The 15,526-nt window shown below is 44.9% G+C and overlaps 1 protein-coding gene across 2 annotated transcripts in view; it reads right to left on the bottom strand.

Annotated features, from left to right (window-relative positions):
* sesn1 (sestrin 1) overlaps positions 1-15,526 on the bottom strand; it is a 72,787-nt gene that overhangs the window by 50,727 nt on the left and 6,534 nt on the right. The gene's annotated exons all lie outside the window — the stretch shown is intronic.

The raw sequence follows: 15,526 nt of genomic DNA, 5'->3' as shown, positions 1-15,526 counted from the left end.
ACTAAGTTGATGACAGATTGACACTTGAATAGCAGGCGGTGATTCATGTCTGTTGGTTACACAGTTGGGCTATTCAACCACAAAAACAAGTCAATATCGTTAGCATTATTGCAGCTATGAAGATGTTGCTTTTTCTAAACAAAGATCTACTGTGTGTGTACGGAGTTATTTAAGTCCAAGTTGTTGGCCAACCTTTTTTAAAAGGGGAAACAACACGCCCCCATTTGAGCACAGGGGCCCATAAATACTGCTGACTAAATAAGGTTGGCCTGGTTTCTCTCTCTCACACACAAGTTTCCTAGAAGTTTTTGAAAATGGTTCAATGGATGTTTTCGAGAATCCCATATCCAAATCTACACCCCCCCTCCCTCACATATCTCACCCCTCCTAATCCCCCCTCCCCTTGACTGTTAGTTATGTTTCTTGCAGAAGACAAACAGATTCTAGAGGTGTGTCTGCATCTGGCCAATCACAGCCAGATCAGGCTTTGTGTCTGGGCCAATGGGAGCGGCTGAGGGGGAGGAGCGAGCTTGTTGTTTTGCTGCTCTCTCACTCTGTTTTCTGCAAGTCTTCAGGATGATGGATGGAGAGAATAAAGGAGAGGTCAGAACCTAGTATTAATAGGAGCTGGATGCATGCCTGCAGAAGGGAGGAGACTCGAGGAAACTCAGACGCACACACACAAATCCTCTACTAAACACACATTGGCAAACAGACATTGTCCAGAGTTACTGAGTAAGCTGATGTCAGGGTGTGGAGGGCTCATAACAGATGTGTTCAGCACACTGCCATGATGAGGCATCACCAGCTCACACCTCAGAAAAGGACACTGCACATCCCACAGACAACATCTTAACACACACACACACACAAAAGAACAAACATCCCTCTCTCAGCAGTTACATCCCTCGCCCTCCGCAGTTGATTTATGTAATAGAAAGTCATTACAGGAAGAGCCCTCAAAATATTTTGTGTTTCTTGAAACTAACCCCAAATCTGTTCCAAAAAAGTATTCTCATGAGCATAACAAACCTCAATTTCACAGATGTTATTAAATGACAACATAAATGATCCAATATGACAACTAGTTTGCTACAGGCGAAACCAAAAAGACTCAGTTGTTCTGTCATGTGTGTGTTTGCCAAGAGAACTGATGAGGAGAAATATTAGTGAGGAAAGAATAGGTGATGACAGCATGTTTCTCAGATGGCCACCTGTACACAGAAACGCGCATGAGGTGCTTTCGGAAACTATTCAGACCACTTGACTTTTTCCACAATTGTTACGTTACAGCCTTATTCTAAAATTGATTAAATAAAAATTGTTCCTCAATCTACACACAATAACCCATAATGACAAAGAGAAAACCGTTTTTTAGAAATGTTTGCAAAACTTTTAAAAAATACCTTATTTACATAAGTATTCAGACCCTTTGCTATGAGACTCCAAATTGAGCTCAGGTGCATCCTGTTTCCATTGATCATCATTGAGATGTTTCTACAACTTGATTGGAGTCCACCTGTGGTAAATTCAATTGATAGGACACGATTTGGAAAGGCACACACCTGTCTATATAAAAAAAAGTCCCATTGTTGACCATACATGTCAGAACAAAAACCATGCCATAAGGTTGAAGGAATTGTTGGTAGAGCGCCGAGACAGGATTGTGTCGAAGTACAGATCTGGGGAAGCGTACCAAAACATTTCTGCATCATTGAAGGTCTCTAAAAACACAATGGCCTCTATCATTCTTAAATAGAAGTTTGGAACCACCAAGACTCTTCCTAGAGCTGGTCGCACGGACAAACTGAGAAATCGGGGGAGAAGGGCCTTGGTCACCTCACTGACCAAGGACACAATGTTCACTCTGACAGAGCTCCAGAGTTCCTCTGTGGAGATGGGAGAACCATCCAGAAGGACAACCATCTCTGCAGCACTCCACCAAATCAGGCCTTTACGTTAGTGGCCAGACGGAAGCAACGCCTCAGTGAAAAGCACATGACAGCCCACTTGGAGTTTGCCAAAAGGCAATAAAAGGTAAAAGGTCTGTATACGTACGTAAATTTTATATTTCAGTTGATAAAAAAACGATTTAATTCATTTTAGAGTAAGTTTGTAACGTAACAAAATGTGGAAAAAGTCTGTCTGAATACGCTGTACGCAGTACTTTAGCTGGCTAGCTTTATAAATCTAATAGATCTAACTTGCGTCATATGAAACCAGAGGGGTATCCTAAGGGGTTCAGTTCAGTGTGTGTTGACTGCAACAACAACTGAGAAACACAGACAAGGTGTGGCACGCTGCCAACAAATGATAGATTGGAGTAGGAGAAGTTGTTTTTCCTTCTCCTCTCTATAGGTCTCGGCCTGCCCTGGCCGAGCTATCCTCAGAAACTATTTTCCTCCCTCTTCTTTCATCTCTTTTTCTGTGCCTTTCCCGAGATCTTTCTGCCGACTAGATTTTTTATTTCCCTCCCTATACTCTGTTTTATCCACTATCAACTTTTGATTCCACTTCCTCTTTTGCCGTCTGTATCTCACTTGCCCCTCTCCCTCTGCTTTCCTCTTGTCGGCCTCCCTGCTCCTCCATCTCCTCTCCCTTTGCCATCATTACACGACAAACAGCATTGTTTACAAACATTTTCAGCCTAATGTAAACTTTGTCCTCCGAGATTTTAAATGGAATTTTGAACCCGGCCTAGTTCTGATGCTCTGTTGTGAACACCAGTTACATAAGCCCGCCGTAAGCCTTCACACTCACTATAAAGCTCTTACAAAGCTCCACTAAACTTTTCACCACCTCAGCATTAGAACCAGCACCACCTAATCAATCCATGATGACGTGGGTTGGATGCAATCTCTTGTTTTCTTTGAGGATGGATGCCTGTCATATTCCATTCCTGAACTTGTCATCAATTGTAGGATATAGGGCCGATCCATACAAACTGTAGCCTACCCATGGGGAAACTCACTACACTAGTCTGTACTTTCAAGCACTTGATGTAACATCAATCATGATCAGTGGTGGTGCCACAAATTCTACACGTGTCCACTGCTAAAATCCAGGCCATCTGTGGACAAATAATAGGACAACCTGAAGGGATTTCTCTAGTGTGGCAAGGGGTCATGGTTAGGATAGGACAAAGAGGGTTTGGTTTAAGATGAAACCCTGTTTAACCACCTCCTAAGCCTTTAAAACCTATGTGTATTCACACAATGTTCTCTAGATAACTACCGGTCTCACTCTCAAACAAAAATGATAAGACACGCTATTCTGATGACTGTGCAGTAACAGTAAGTACTGTAGCTAAGAGTAGGTCAGTCGTCGTGCCGACAGTGGTGTGAGGTAATCTGTGCATTACTTGAGTGGTTGGCTGGTGGAGCCGGGGGCGTGTCGTGAGGGACCCGGGACTCAAACACAGAGGAAGGAAGAGCATGATGAACAGGACGTTATGTTACCTCAGTAATGGCTGCCCGGTTCATCATCATCATCAGTTAGAATGAGGGATAGAGAGACCCGAGTCTGACTTCCTGCTATGTTTAAAACAGACCCCCTACTGCTAGGACATCAGTGCTAGTGGTACACACACAAAACAAACAACTAGCACAAGTGGATGTGAAAGATTAGGCAATTAACAGATCCTCAAATACGTACACGTGTTTCATACCGCTGAGTCGTGGTTTCCGTAATTTCCACCCCTCCCCCTCCCGTCTTCACATTTTTAATAACCGCTGACTTTAGAAAAGAGGAACACTCGTATTTCCTCTTTTAAAAAGAAACACGTGTGGGTTCTGTCTACTTGGGCACATGTCATAAAGAGACAACACTCACGTGTGCCACCACCCCGTCTAGTGTAGGGTACGGACGTCCCAAAGATCAAGGATAGCACTGACCATTTTGGTAGTGTCAGATGTCCCACGCTCCACTCACACAACAAACACCGAGAAAGAGTGGAGGAAAAATACTCAACAACAACATCCATATTAAGGCAAAGTCTTTACTGTGTTTCAAGGCTTAGGCCTACAGAAAGGTGAGAGCACGTCACTGTGCAGAGTACAATCCCTTCAAGGGCTTATAGACCAAGCCTTAGACAGTAGACAAACACAAGGATCAATCTAAGAGACCATGAACTTGAAACTTAGCAAGTCGTATTGTCTGAATGAGTAGTTCTCCCCTTCTCTCACACACACACACACACAACGGGACGTTTTCCTGGTCACAGATTAAGCCTAGCATTGGACTAAGAAGATTCTGGGAAACCAGCCCTTTGTACAGTGCCAGTCAAAAGTTATAGAACACCTACTCATTCAATGGTTCATTTATTTTTTACTATTTCCTACATTGTAGAATAATAGTTTAGACAAACTATGAGATAACATATGGAATCATGTAGTAACCAAAAAAAAAGTGTTAAATCTAAAAAGATTTTATATTTGAGATTCTTCAAATTAGCCACCCTTTGCCTTGATGACCGCTTGCGCACTCTTGGCATGGGCTCCGATATGATATGTATTAATTTGAAACGATTCAGTGAGATTCGGTTTGATTAGAGAACGAATCGATGTGATTCAGTGCTATACAATTCGATGCACTAACATTTGTTGCATAAACACATTTATTTTCCATTCTAAATGAAAATCTGCTGCTGATGGAGCTCATGAGCTGGGCCTCTCTGTGTGTGTGTGTAAACTATGTATACTATGTAGGCACCTGATCTGAGCCATAAGGGAGATTACACATCTACCACTATCAGATTAGCGCCATTAGGGAGACTAGGCATCTACCACCCCACTATCAGATTAGAGATCTACCACTATCAGATCATGGACAATGTAGCCTGTTTTTAGTCCCCCACTTTGGTTCTGAAATCAACATCACCCACTAATTAACTTTTTGCAGATTAAGTGTTCGAGTTAGTAATGCATCAATATTTATAGTTTACAAATTAGTTCCGACATAGCCAATGAAAATAGAGCACAATTTCGGATTTCACTCCCAATCTCAAAATCAACTGGCTATGACCTTTCTGAAGATTAGTTGGCTTCTTTTCTCCTCTCGCTTTGGGCTTGCAGTGTGCCGCACAAACGTGATTCCTCATTATTCAATTATCAACTTTACTCTGTATATCGAAAAATGACCATATACACTGACATTTAGAGCAAAACTACCAAAACTGCTGATGGTGAACCTGAACAATCAAATCAAATCTATTGTAAGCCCTGTTCAGCAGGTATAGCCAGATGGGAGTTGTCTCCAGTAGGTTACTTTGATTCCAGTAAAACATCATTTTCAACAGCACACAGATAAGAACCTAGCAAATGACAGGTTGTCACTCAACAAATAAAGCCTAATATTGTGCAAACCATTTAAGCATTTGAATGCTGAAGGTGCAAGATCAGGAACAGGCCGCCTACCTGGCGTTGGTCAGCGTGAGAAGCTGGGCACAGTGTGCAGTTTGACTAGGCTACTGATATTCCCTAGGGTTGTTCGGCATGCAAAATGACTTGTAGATCAATGACTGTCAACACAGTTACATGCTTAGTTCAATACTGAAGGAGAGGACCCTTCAGTTGTCACAAAATTAGGTATTTTTGGAAGGTAGAAAGTAATATGAGCAGAACATTTTAGTGAATGGGCCCAGAGCACATCCCCAGTCCCGTTTCCCTTGGAATGCATTGGCCTTTGACCCTGGCAGAGTTACCACCAAACACAAACCAGGACCCCTAAAGCACACCTGGCACCCTCACTGTGTGCATACTTGAACTAGATCTACATAAGGGCCAAAGAAAAGAGATCCCCAAATAACACCCAGCCCAGGACCTAAATCATAAACTAGGCACCAGATTTACCATCAAGCTTCAGACCATCCAATATATGCAGGGATGTAATCAACACACCAAGCCCATCAGCTCATGACTCCTGAACAAGAACTAGGCTAAATCCCAGTCAGAGGCCTTGGAGTTGTTAACCAATACAGCCTACATCAGAATGGGGTCTGGAGACCAGCCACTGACCTATTCATGCCTTGCTACTTGATCCTTAGATGCCTCAAGCATGCATGTCTTACAAGATGGACAAAGATACCGTACACATACCCAGAGAGAGAAGAGAGGAGAAGATGAGAGAGAAAGACACAGGGGATGTTTGTTCCTTGGCCAGAGCAGTAGGAGAAAAAAAAAAACAGGCAGTGCTTGCATTCAGTTCAGTGCATGGAAAATTCCAGGTCTTGCCAGAGCACGGGGGTGAAGAATGGATGTCTGGCGCCCTCTAGTGCACGGATTTACTATGCTACACATTATTGTAGTGGTGTAAGCCTAAATATTATAATGGTTTGGTTATGTCTAAAGAATACAATGTGGAGTTTGAAATCCAGTAAAAAGAGTGGAAATCCATTTTTATTTTAAATCCATGGTGCATTGGAGTTGTTAACCAATACAGCCTATATCAGAATGGGGTCTGGAGACCAGCCATTGACCTATTCATGCTTTGCCACCTGATCCTTAGATGCCTCTCAAGCATGCATGTCTTACAAGATAAACAAAGATACCGTACACATACCCAGAGAGAGGAGAGCGAAAGAGACACACAGGGGATGTTGGCTCCTAAGATCCTACAATTGTTCATTCATGCATTCAGTCAAATTAAAATCGACAACAGGTGGGCTACAATCTGATCTTTGTCAAACAGCTTGGGACTAAAAACACTGCAGTGTGTGTAGCTGAGTGTGTGGCTGTGTGTACCCTTGCTGCAATGACTACAGTTTTATTCTGCAGGATGGTGGGAGGGTGTGTGTGTCTCTCTCCATGCTTTTCTGTATCCCTCGATCTCTCTCTGTATCACTTTCTCATCCCCCTTCCATCTCTCCCTCTCTGTGTGGGTGAGAGGGGTGTGCACTGCACTGCAGTTGTGGGGTTCTGGTAGTTTTCCACTGGAGGTAGTTGACTGAATACAGAGACATTTAATTCAGTTCTGTTAACCCTCCTCTATCCCTCTCCTTTATTTATACATTCTGTGTCCCTCATTTTCCTCTCTCCTCCTTTTAATTCTTCCTATCCCCCTCTCTTTTTCCTGAATAGCTCTGCCAGAAATAAGCCCAGGCCAGCCTCTTGGTAACGGTGCCAACTGGCCACCCTATCATGCCCCTCATACCACTGGTGCCATGGCGACTGCCCGCTCTCTGTAACACCCCATTCACCCACCTCAGCCTCCCGCCCCCCGCGCCAGTATTAAAAGCACTATGGCTAACCATTAAGAGAGGAATAGAGAAGGAGAACACAAAACAGTCCAGCAATCAGAAATACATATACTTTAATTTTATAGTAAACTGTGCTGGTATGTAGTGGATAAGAAGAGCGTTTATTATTTTCATTAAGCCAATGGGATTGACTGACCTAGTTCCACACTTAGCACCACCCACACCCCCCCCTCCCCCATTCTCATGCCCCTCTCTCTACCTCCCCCTCTCACCCTCTCCGCAGTCTGCACTGGCACAGCAAAGGTGGGATGCATTGTGGGACTCAGGAAGGGGGTACGTCTTCAGTGGTTGTGTGTGTGGCGGTGCCCTTTTGATGACATTGCTATGGTTACGCATGTTCAGAATATAGGTCAAGGCATGGAGACGGGAGCATAGGATGTGAAAAACACACTTATTTGATGATGGTTAGTTAACATGAAACGTGAACACATTTTAGCATACAAAAAAAATAGCTTTCTACATGCTGGTACAGCAGCCTACATCTGTCCGTACATCTGCCAGATGACAACCGCTTAGTCTACTGGTCTGGCATCCTAAGAAACAGCCCCATCTCCCACAGGCCAAGCATTCCAACCCCCTCAGTCCCGCTGCCAGGCAGCCCAACCCCCTCAGTCCCGCTGCCAGGCAGCCCATCCCCCTCAGTCCCGCTCCCAGGCAGCCCATCCCCCTCAGTCCCGCTGCCAGGCAGCCCAACCCCCTCAGTCCCGCTCCCAGGCAGCCCAACCCCCTCAGTCCCGCTCCCAGGCAGCCCAACCCCCTCAGTCCCGCTGCCAGGCAGCCCAACCCCCTCAGTCCCGCTGCCAGGCAGCCCAACCCCCTCAGTCCCGCTGCCAGGCAGCCCAACCCCCTCAGTCCCGCTGCCAGGCAGCCCAACCCCCTCAGTCCCGCTGCCAGGCAGCCCAACCCCCTCAGTCCCGCTGCCAGGCAGCCCAACCCCCTCAGTCCCGCTGCCAGGCAGCCCAACCCCCTCAGTCCCGCTGCCAGGCAGCCCAACCCCCTCAGTCCCGCTGCCAGGCAGCCCAACCCCCTCAGTCCCGCTGCCAGGCAGCCCATCCCCCTCAGTCCCGCTGCCAGGCAGCCCATCCCCCTCAGTCCCGCTGCCAGGCAGCCCATCCCCCTCAGTCCCGCTGCCAGGCAGCCCATCCCCCTCAGTCCCGCTGCCAGGCAGCCCATCCCCCTCAGTCCCGCTGCCAGGCAGCCCATCCCCCTCAGTCCCGCTGCCAGGCAGCCCATCCCCCTCAGTCCCGCTGCCAGGCAGCCCATCCCCCTCAGTCCCGCTGCCAGGCAGCCCATCCCCCTCAGTCCCGCTGCCAGGCAGCCCATCCCCCTCAGTCCCGCTGCCAGGCAGCCCATCCCCCTCAGTCCCGCTGCCAGGCAGCCCATCCCCCTCAGTCCCGCTGCCAGGCAGCCCATCCCCCTCAGTCCCGCTGCCAGGCAGCCCATCCCCCTCAGTCCCGCTGCCAGGCAGCCCATCCCCCTCAGTCCCGCTGCCAGGCAGCCCATCCCCCTCAGTCCCGCTGCCAGGCAGCCCATCCCCCTCAGTCCCGCTGCCAGGCAGCCCATCCCCCTCAGTCCCGCTCCCAGGCAGCCCATCCCCCTCAGTCCCGCTCCCAGGCAGCCCATCCCCCTCAGTCCCGCTCCCAGGCAGCCCATCCCCCTCAGTCCCGCTCCCAGGCAGCCCATCCCCCTCAGTCCCGCTCCCAGGCAGCCCATCCCCCTCAGTCCCGCTCCCAGGCAGCCCAACCCCCTCAGTCCCGCTCCCAGGCAGCCCAACCCCCTCAGTCCCGCTGCCAGGCAGCCCAACCCCCTCAGTCCCGCTCCCAGGCAGGCCCAGCAGGCAGCCAGCTGTAAATACAGGGCTATAGATATCTCTATCCCATTCTACATACAGAGAAACAGGGAAAGGGAGAGAGCATCTCTGTGTGGTTACTGTGCCAAAGGTCGCTGCTGCCTGCAGCCTCTCGCTTTCTCTCCCCCCACCCTGAAATTTGTCTGACCTCGTTTTGAGCAATCTCCCATAATCCAGGACAGGGCTCAAAACTGCGACCAGAACACTTGCATTTGTGACCCTTTGACTTGACCAGCTACATTAAAAGTTGTGGTCGCACTGCCAAGTTAGTTTTGGGTTCACAATGTTAAATGTTTCATTAACAAGATTTATTCAAACAGTGATGGGTATGAAACCAGGTATTCAAAAGGTTTAGTCCGAAGTCTTGGTTGAATCTTCGCGATGGGCATTTCAGTCATCATGCACTGATAGAAATTATAATTCAAAAGGCTTTCCCCAAAAATCTCCCCAATTAAATGTTGACTGCAAAGTAGGGTTACCTGGCAGAATGATATCACAATGATTTGTATCAATCACGGGGCATTTGCTCATCAACACTGTATATGGTAGCCCCTGGCATAGCACACCCCTACAGCCCCCTGGAGGTCTGGCCCCCCAGATAGCATATCAACATGTCATAAGCCATAAAAAAAATTATAATTACAGGAAATTACCTTTAAACTGCAACATTTTCGCTCAGCCTCTTGGCAAAATGTACAAAATAGCATGAGACTAGCTATAAAACCTACAGTACAAAAACATCGCTAGCCAAACAACTGTCTCTTGCTAGGTGGACAATTGATTTAAAAAAAAGGGCAACTACACCCTGCACCTTAATTTTATATATTTGTGTGGTTTTAAGAGTGAAAACCTGACAAAACTAGGAAAAAATGGAATTTACCAAAAGATCAAACTGATTTTAGGGCCCTACAACTGTAGAATAACTGTTCGCTAACAATTATGTCTAAAAATCGCTAACAATAACACCCTTTTTAAGTTTTATTTTTTTCCTCCAAAGAGTCAATGTAAATATGATATTGTCAAGTTAAAATGTAAGTGTGTGTGTTTGAAGGAAAGGTCATTATAGGCTATAAGCGACTTACTCAGCCCGCAAAGTAATTATAACATTTAAATGATGCGAGCATCCCGGGACAATAATCTTTTCATTCAATGACAAATTTATCTGAATGTCAAGCCCTTCAAGGGCATACTAATTTAATATTGCGTTGCACCCCCTTTTGCCTTAAGAACAGCCTCAATTCATTGGGGCATGGACTCTACAAGGTGTCGAAAGCATTCCATAGGGATGTTGGCCCATATTGACTCCAATACTTCCCACAGTTGTTTCAAGTTGGCTGGATGTGTTTTGGGTGGAGGACCATTCTTGATACACACAGGAAACTGTTGAGCGTGAAATATCCAGCAGTGTTGCAGTTCTTTACACACCATACCCCATTCAAAATGGCACTTCAATCTTTTGTCTTGCCCTTTCACCCTCTGAATGGCACACATACACAATCGATTTATCAACTGTCTCAACGCTTAAAAATCCTTCTTTAAGCTGTCTCCTCTCCTTCATCTACACATCAATAAGCGACTATAGTTTTCACCTGCATTCACCTAGTGAGTCTATGTCATGGAAAGAGCAGGTGTTCCTAATGTTTTGTAGGTCAGGTCATTATCACCGCACAGAGAAGAATTGGTGCGACCAAATCATGTGATGCTGTCAACTGAAAAAGCTAGTAGCGCCAGTCCCACCAGTATAAAAAGCTAGTAGCGCCAGTCCCATCAGTATAAAAAGCTAGTAGCGCCAGTCCCACCAGTATAAAAAGCTAGTAGCGCCAGTCCCACCAGTATAAAAAGCTAGTAGCGCCAGTCCCACCAGTATAAAAAGCTAGTAGCGCCAGTCCCATCAGTATAAAAAGCTAGTAGCGCCAGTCCCACCAGTATAAAAAGCTAGTAGCGCCAGTCCCACCAGTATAAAAAGCTAGTAGCGCCAGTCCCACCAGTATAAAAAGCTAGTAGCGCCAGTCCCACCAGTGTAAAAAGCTTGTAGCGCCAGTCCCACCAGTGTAAAAAGCTAGTAGCGCCAGTCCCACCAGTGTAAAAAGCTAGTAGCGCCAGTCCCACCAGTGTAAAAAGCTAGTAGCGCCAGTCCCACCAGTGTAAAAAGCTAGTAGCGCCAGTCCCACCAGTGTAAAAAGCTAGTAGCGCCAGTCCCACCAGTGTAAAAAGCTAGTAGCACCAGTCCCACCAGTATAAAAAGTTAGTAGCACCAGTCCCACCAGTATAAAAAGCTAGTAGCACCAGTCCCATCAGTATAAAGTTAGTATAGAGACCTGCGGGAGATCTGTCCAGAGTCCCAGACCACCGGCTTCTCTTCTCTCCGTTTCTCTCTATTGATACAGTAAGCAAATACAGGATGACACACACAGGATCAGGGGAGAACGTCCTACCACCATGACGGTACACTAAAAACACACAACAATTCTCTGAAATAATCTCACCATGTCATGCCAAACAAAACTCATCAGGCAACAGTCGTATATAGCAGTAGCTTCCTTTTCAAAGCATACAAAAAGACAATGCATCCAGCCTAACAATCCACTCTAACCTTTAAAAAGGAAAAACAAGAACAAAAAGCGGAAACAAGTTGTAATCGGCTTCTGCCTGTAGGGCCTCCTTGGCCTTTCATGTGAAAGGAGAGAGGCCGGGCCTGACTGTGGTTCTATTCCTGGGTGGAGGGATGCCAGACGGAACACAGCAGACTAGGCCAGGCCATATCATTAATGCTAAAGAAACATAATTGGCTAAATAATCTGTGTAAAAAATGTAAAGCATCACAGCTGACACTTCCTCCCTTAACTGGCAACAACCTGTGCTATTGCCTAGAAGGCATCGGTTAAAACACTGGTGAGGCTTTTCCTACTAGCATGGTGGGACAGAGGACAGGATACTATGAATTACAGTGTCATTTTTACAACCTTGTGTCAACATCCCAGAATTTCCCCAGATATTTTTCATGGGAAGTTAAGCCCGGGAATTTACGAAATTTTGCTTAATTCATCAAAAAAAGTTAGCTTATAACTAACAGTGAACCTTTTTTGTGGGATACACAAGGTAATTTTAAATCTTGTGGCATATTTTGGTTAAACTATCCCTAATTCAATAGAATTGCAAACCTCTGCATGCACAGTGCACTCTTCCATCACATGTACAGCTGATTCTCAAGATCTTGCACACTAATGAGATGATATTGAGTCCACACTACGACACTGTCTGAGCCAAGGACTACATGCTGTCTGGTAAGTTTTGATTACAATACTGGGTGGGGTGAATATATTTAATATGAGGTATGATTTTTTTTGTTAACTAGTAAATAGTAGCCTACAGCAAAGCGTGTTAATAATTTCTAACTTGTTAACAATTTCTGCTAGTTAGTTTTTGCTACCATGTGGGTTTTAGCTTGCCTGAGCCTGCTAACTGAGGAGTGTTAATTTACCTGTTTCCATACACGTTTCATTTAAAAAAAATGTACCTTACAAAGGAGTTGTTTAATCTAACTGCTTAACTATTTATCTGTAGATGGAATTGTATTATTTAAAAAAAATCTTTACAGGAAAATGCCACAGGCACTATCTAATGTGTGGAGACATTTCACTGCAGCTAATGCAGAAGGAAAAGCTGTGTACATTTGCAAATACTGTGCCAAATCATAAGTGAAAAATGCAACAAAGATGCAGAATCATCTGGCCAAGTGCATAAAGTTCCTTCAGCGCTCACAACAAGCAACCTCTGACAGAAGTCCCTCTACTTCTATTCGAGATGCGGTGGATCATTGAATACTCCCTTTATTTTGTTGTTCAGTGAAATCATTCCACGTGACGACTCAACTCATTTAATTAAAGTTCTAATCGTAACCAAATCGTTTTTTTTCCCCTATTGGAAAGATTTAATCATTTGCAATTATGTCTACTTATGATGAGGTAAAAGGTTTGTTTGTCTCCATATGATATAGTAAATATATCAAATGCAAAAAAACATTACATTTAAATGGTATTCATATTAATTTGCATATATTTCTGTTAATTCCCACGGAAAGTTTCCACCTCTGAATATTCCCCAAAGTGCCACGCTATATTTCAGGTTGGGGGTTAGCGGGTAACAAATGCTTCATAGCATAACTCACAGAGAGAGACCCCGCACAGCGTCTGTGTTGTCTAACAGTAAGAAAATGTATGCTCTCACTATACTGTAAGTCGCTCTGGATAAGAGCATTTGCTAAATAACTAAAATGTAGATATAGTCTAAGAACGGCATTTCATCCACTAAGGAACACAGTGACCACACTGAGCTGATCAGTCTGACCACACCTTTCATAGACTTTGTATTTTCTCTCTCTCTCTCTCTCTCTGTGTAAAGAAGCTGTGCGCCTACATGCATTGACTCAACCTCCAATGAAAGCACAACGCTTTAACAAGACCAGCGTGACCGATGTTGCTTACGTTGACCATGTCTACTAAAGTGCCTGGGTAAGCTGTTCTGACCTCCGAGTGTTGACCTCTTTGAACCCCTTATACAGAGCCAGCTTGTGAGAACTCGACCCTACTGCCCACCCCTACACCATGATTTCCTAACCCTTCACCAAAAGCAGTCTCCAGTACTGGAGGAACACAACCCCAGAAAAGCCCCAGACCGCTCCCTTCCCTGCAAATGTCAACACACTGTCCTACAAATTCACAGAGGCTGCCTCCTTGGAAAACATAGCACATGACAGCTGCTTGTTTTAGGTCGAAGGCAATTCTGCAACTGGCAGATAGTATGTTAGGCTGCATACACAGTGCATTTGGAATCTATTCAGACCCATTGACTCTTTCCACATTTTGTAACGTTACAGCCTTATTCTAAAATGGATCTACACAAAACACACACACTACCCTATGACAAAACAAAAACTGTTTAGAAAATGTTAGCAAATATATTAAATGTAATATATTAAATGTAATATATATATATATATATATATATATAGTGGGGAGAACAAGTATTTGATACACTGCCGATTTTGCAGGTTTTCCTACTTACAAAGCATGTAGAGGTCTGTAATTTTTTATCATAGGTACACTTCAACTGTGAGAGACGGAATCTAAAACAAAAATCCAGAAAATCCCGTTGTAGGATTTTTTAGGAATTTATTTGCAAATTATGGTGGAAAATATGTATTTGGTCAATAACAAAAGTTTCAATACTTTGTTATATACCCTTTGTTGGCAATGACAGAGGTCAAACGTTTTCTGTAAGTCCTCACACACTGTTGCTGGTATTTTGGCCCATTCCTCCATGCAGATCTCCTCTAGAGCAGTGATGTTTTAGGGCTGTTGCTAGGTAACGCGGACTTTCAACTCCCTCGAAAGATTTTCTATGGGGTTGAGATCTGGAGACTGGCTAGGCCACTCCAGGACCTTGAAAGGCTTCTTACGAAGCCACTCCTTCGTTGCCCGGGCGGTGTGTTTGGGATCATTGTCATGCTGAAAGACCCAGCCACGTTTCATCTTCAATGCCCTTGCTGATGGTAGGCTTTGTCCCAGCAGGTCATTCACTAGCTCCCCGCGTGTGGTTCTGGGATTTTTGCTCACCGTTCTTGTGATCATTTTGACCCCACGGGGTGAGATCTTGCGTGGAGCCCCAGATAGAGGGAGATTATCAGTGGTCTTGTATGTCTTCCATTTCCTAATAATTGCTCCCGCAGTTGATTTCTTCAAACCAAGCTGCTTACCCATTGCAGATTCAGTCTTCCCAGCCTGGTGCAGGTCTACAATTTTGTTTCTGGTGTCCTTTGACAGCTCTTTGGTCTTGGCCATAGTGGAGTTTGGAGTGTGACTGTTTGAGGTTGTGGACAGGTGTCTTTTATACTGACAATAAGTTCAAACAGGTGCCATTAATACAGGTAACGCGTGGAGGACAGAGGAGCCTCTTAAAGAAGAAGTTACAGGTCTGTGAGAGCCAGAAATCTTGCTTGTTTGTAGGTGACCAAATACTTATTTTCCACCATAATTTGCAAATAAATTCATTAAAAATCCTACAATGTGATTAAATCTGGATTTTTCCCCCTCATTTTGTCTGTCATAGTTGAAGTGTACCTATGATGAAAATTACAGGCCTCTCATCTTTTTAAGTGGGAGAACTTGCACAATTGGTGGCTGACTAAATACTTTTTTGCGCTACTGTATGTATATATATATATATATATATATATATATATATCCCATTTACTTAAGTAATCAGATCCATTTGTTGAAGCATCTTTGGCAGCATTACAGCCTTCTTGGGTATGACGCTAGAAGCTTGGCACACCTGTATTTCGGGAGTTTCTCCCATTCTTCTCTGCAGATCCTCTCTAGCTCAGTCAGGCTGGATGGGGAGCATCGCTGCACAGCTATTTT

Source organism: Salvelinus fontinalis, chromosome 27, assembly GCF_029448725.1.
Source record: "Salvelinus fontinalis isolate EN_2023a chromosome 27, ASM2944872v1, whole genome shotgun sequence".
Taxonomy (NCBI): Eukaryota; Metazoa; Chordata; class Actinopteri; order Salmoniformes; family Salmonidae; genus Salvelinus; species Salvelinus fontinalis.
This window is presented reverse-complemented; position numbering and strand designations above follow the sequence as displayed.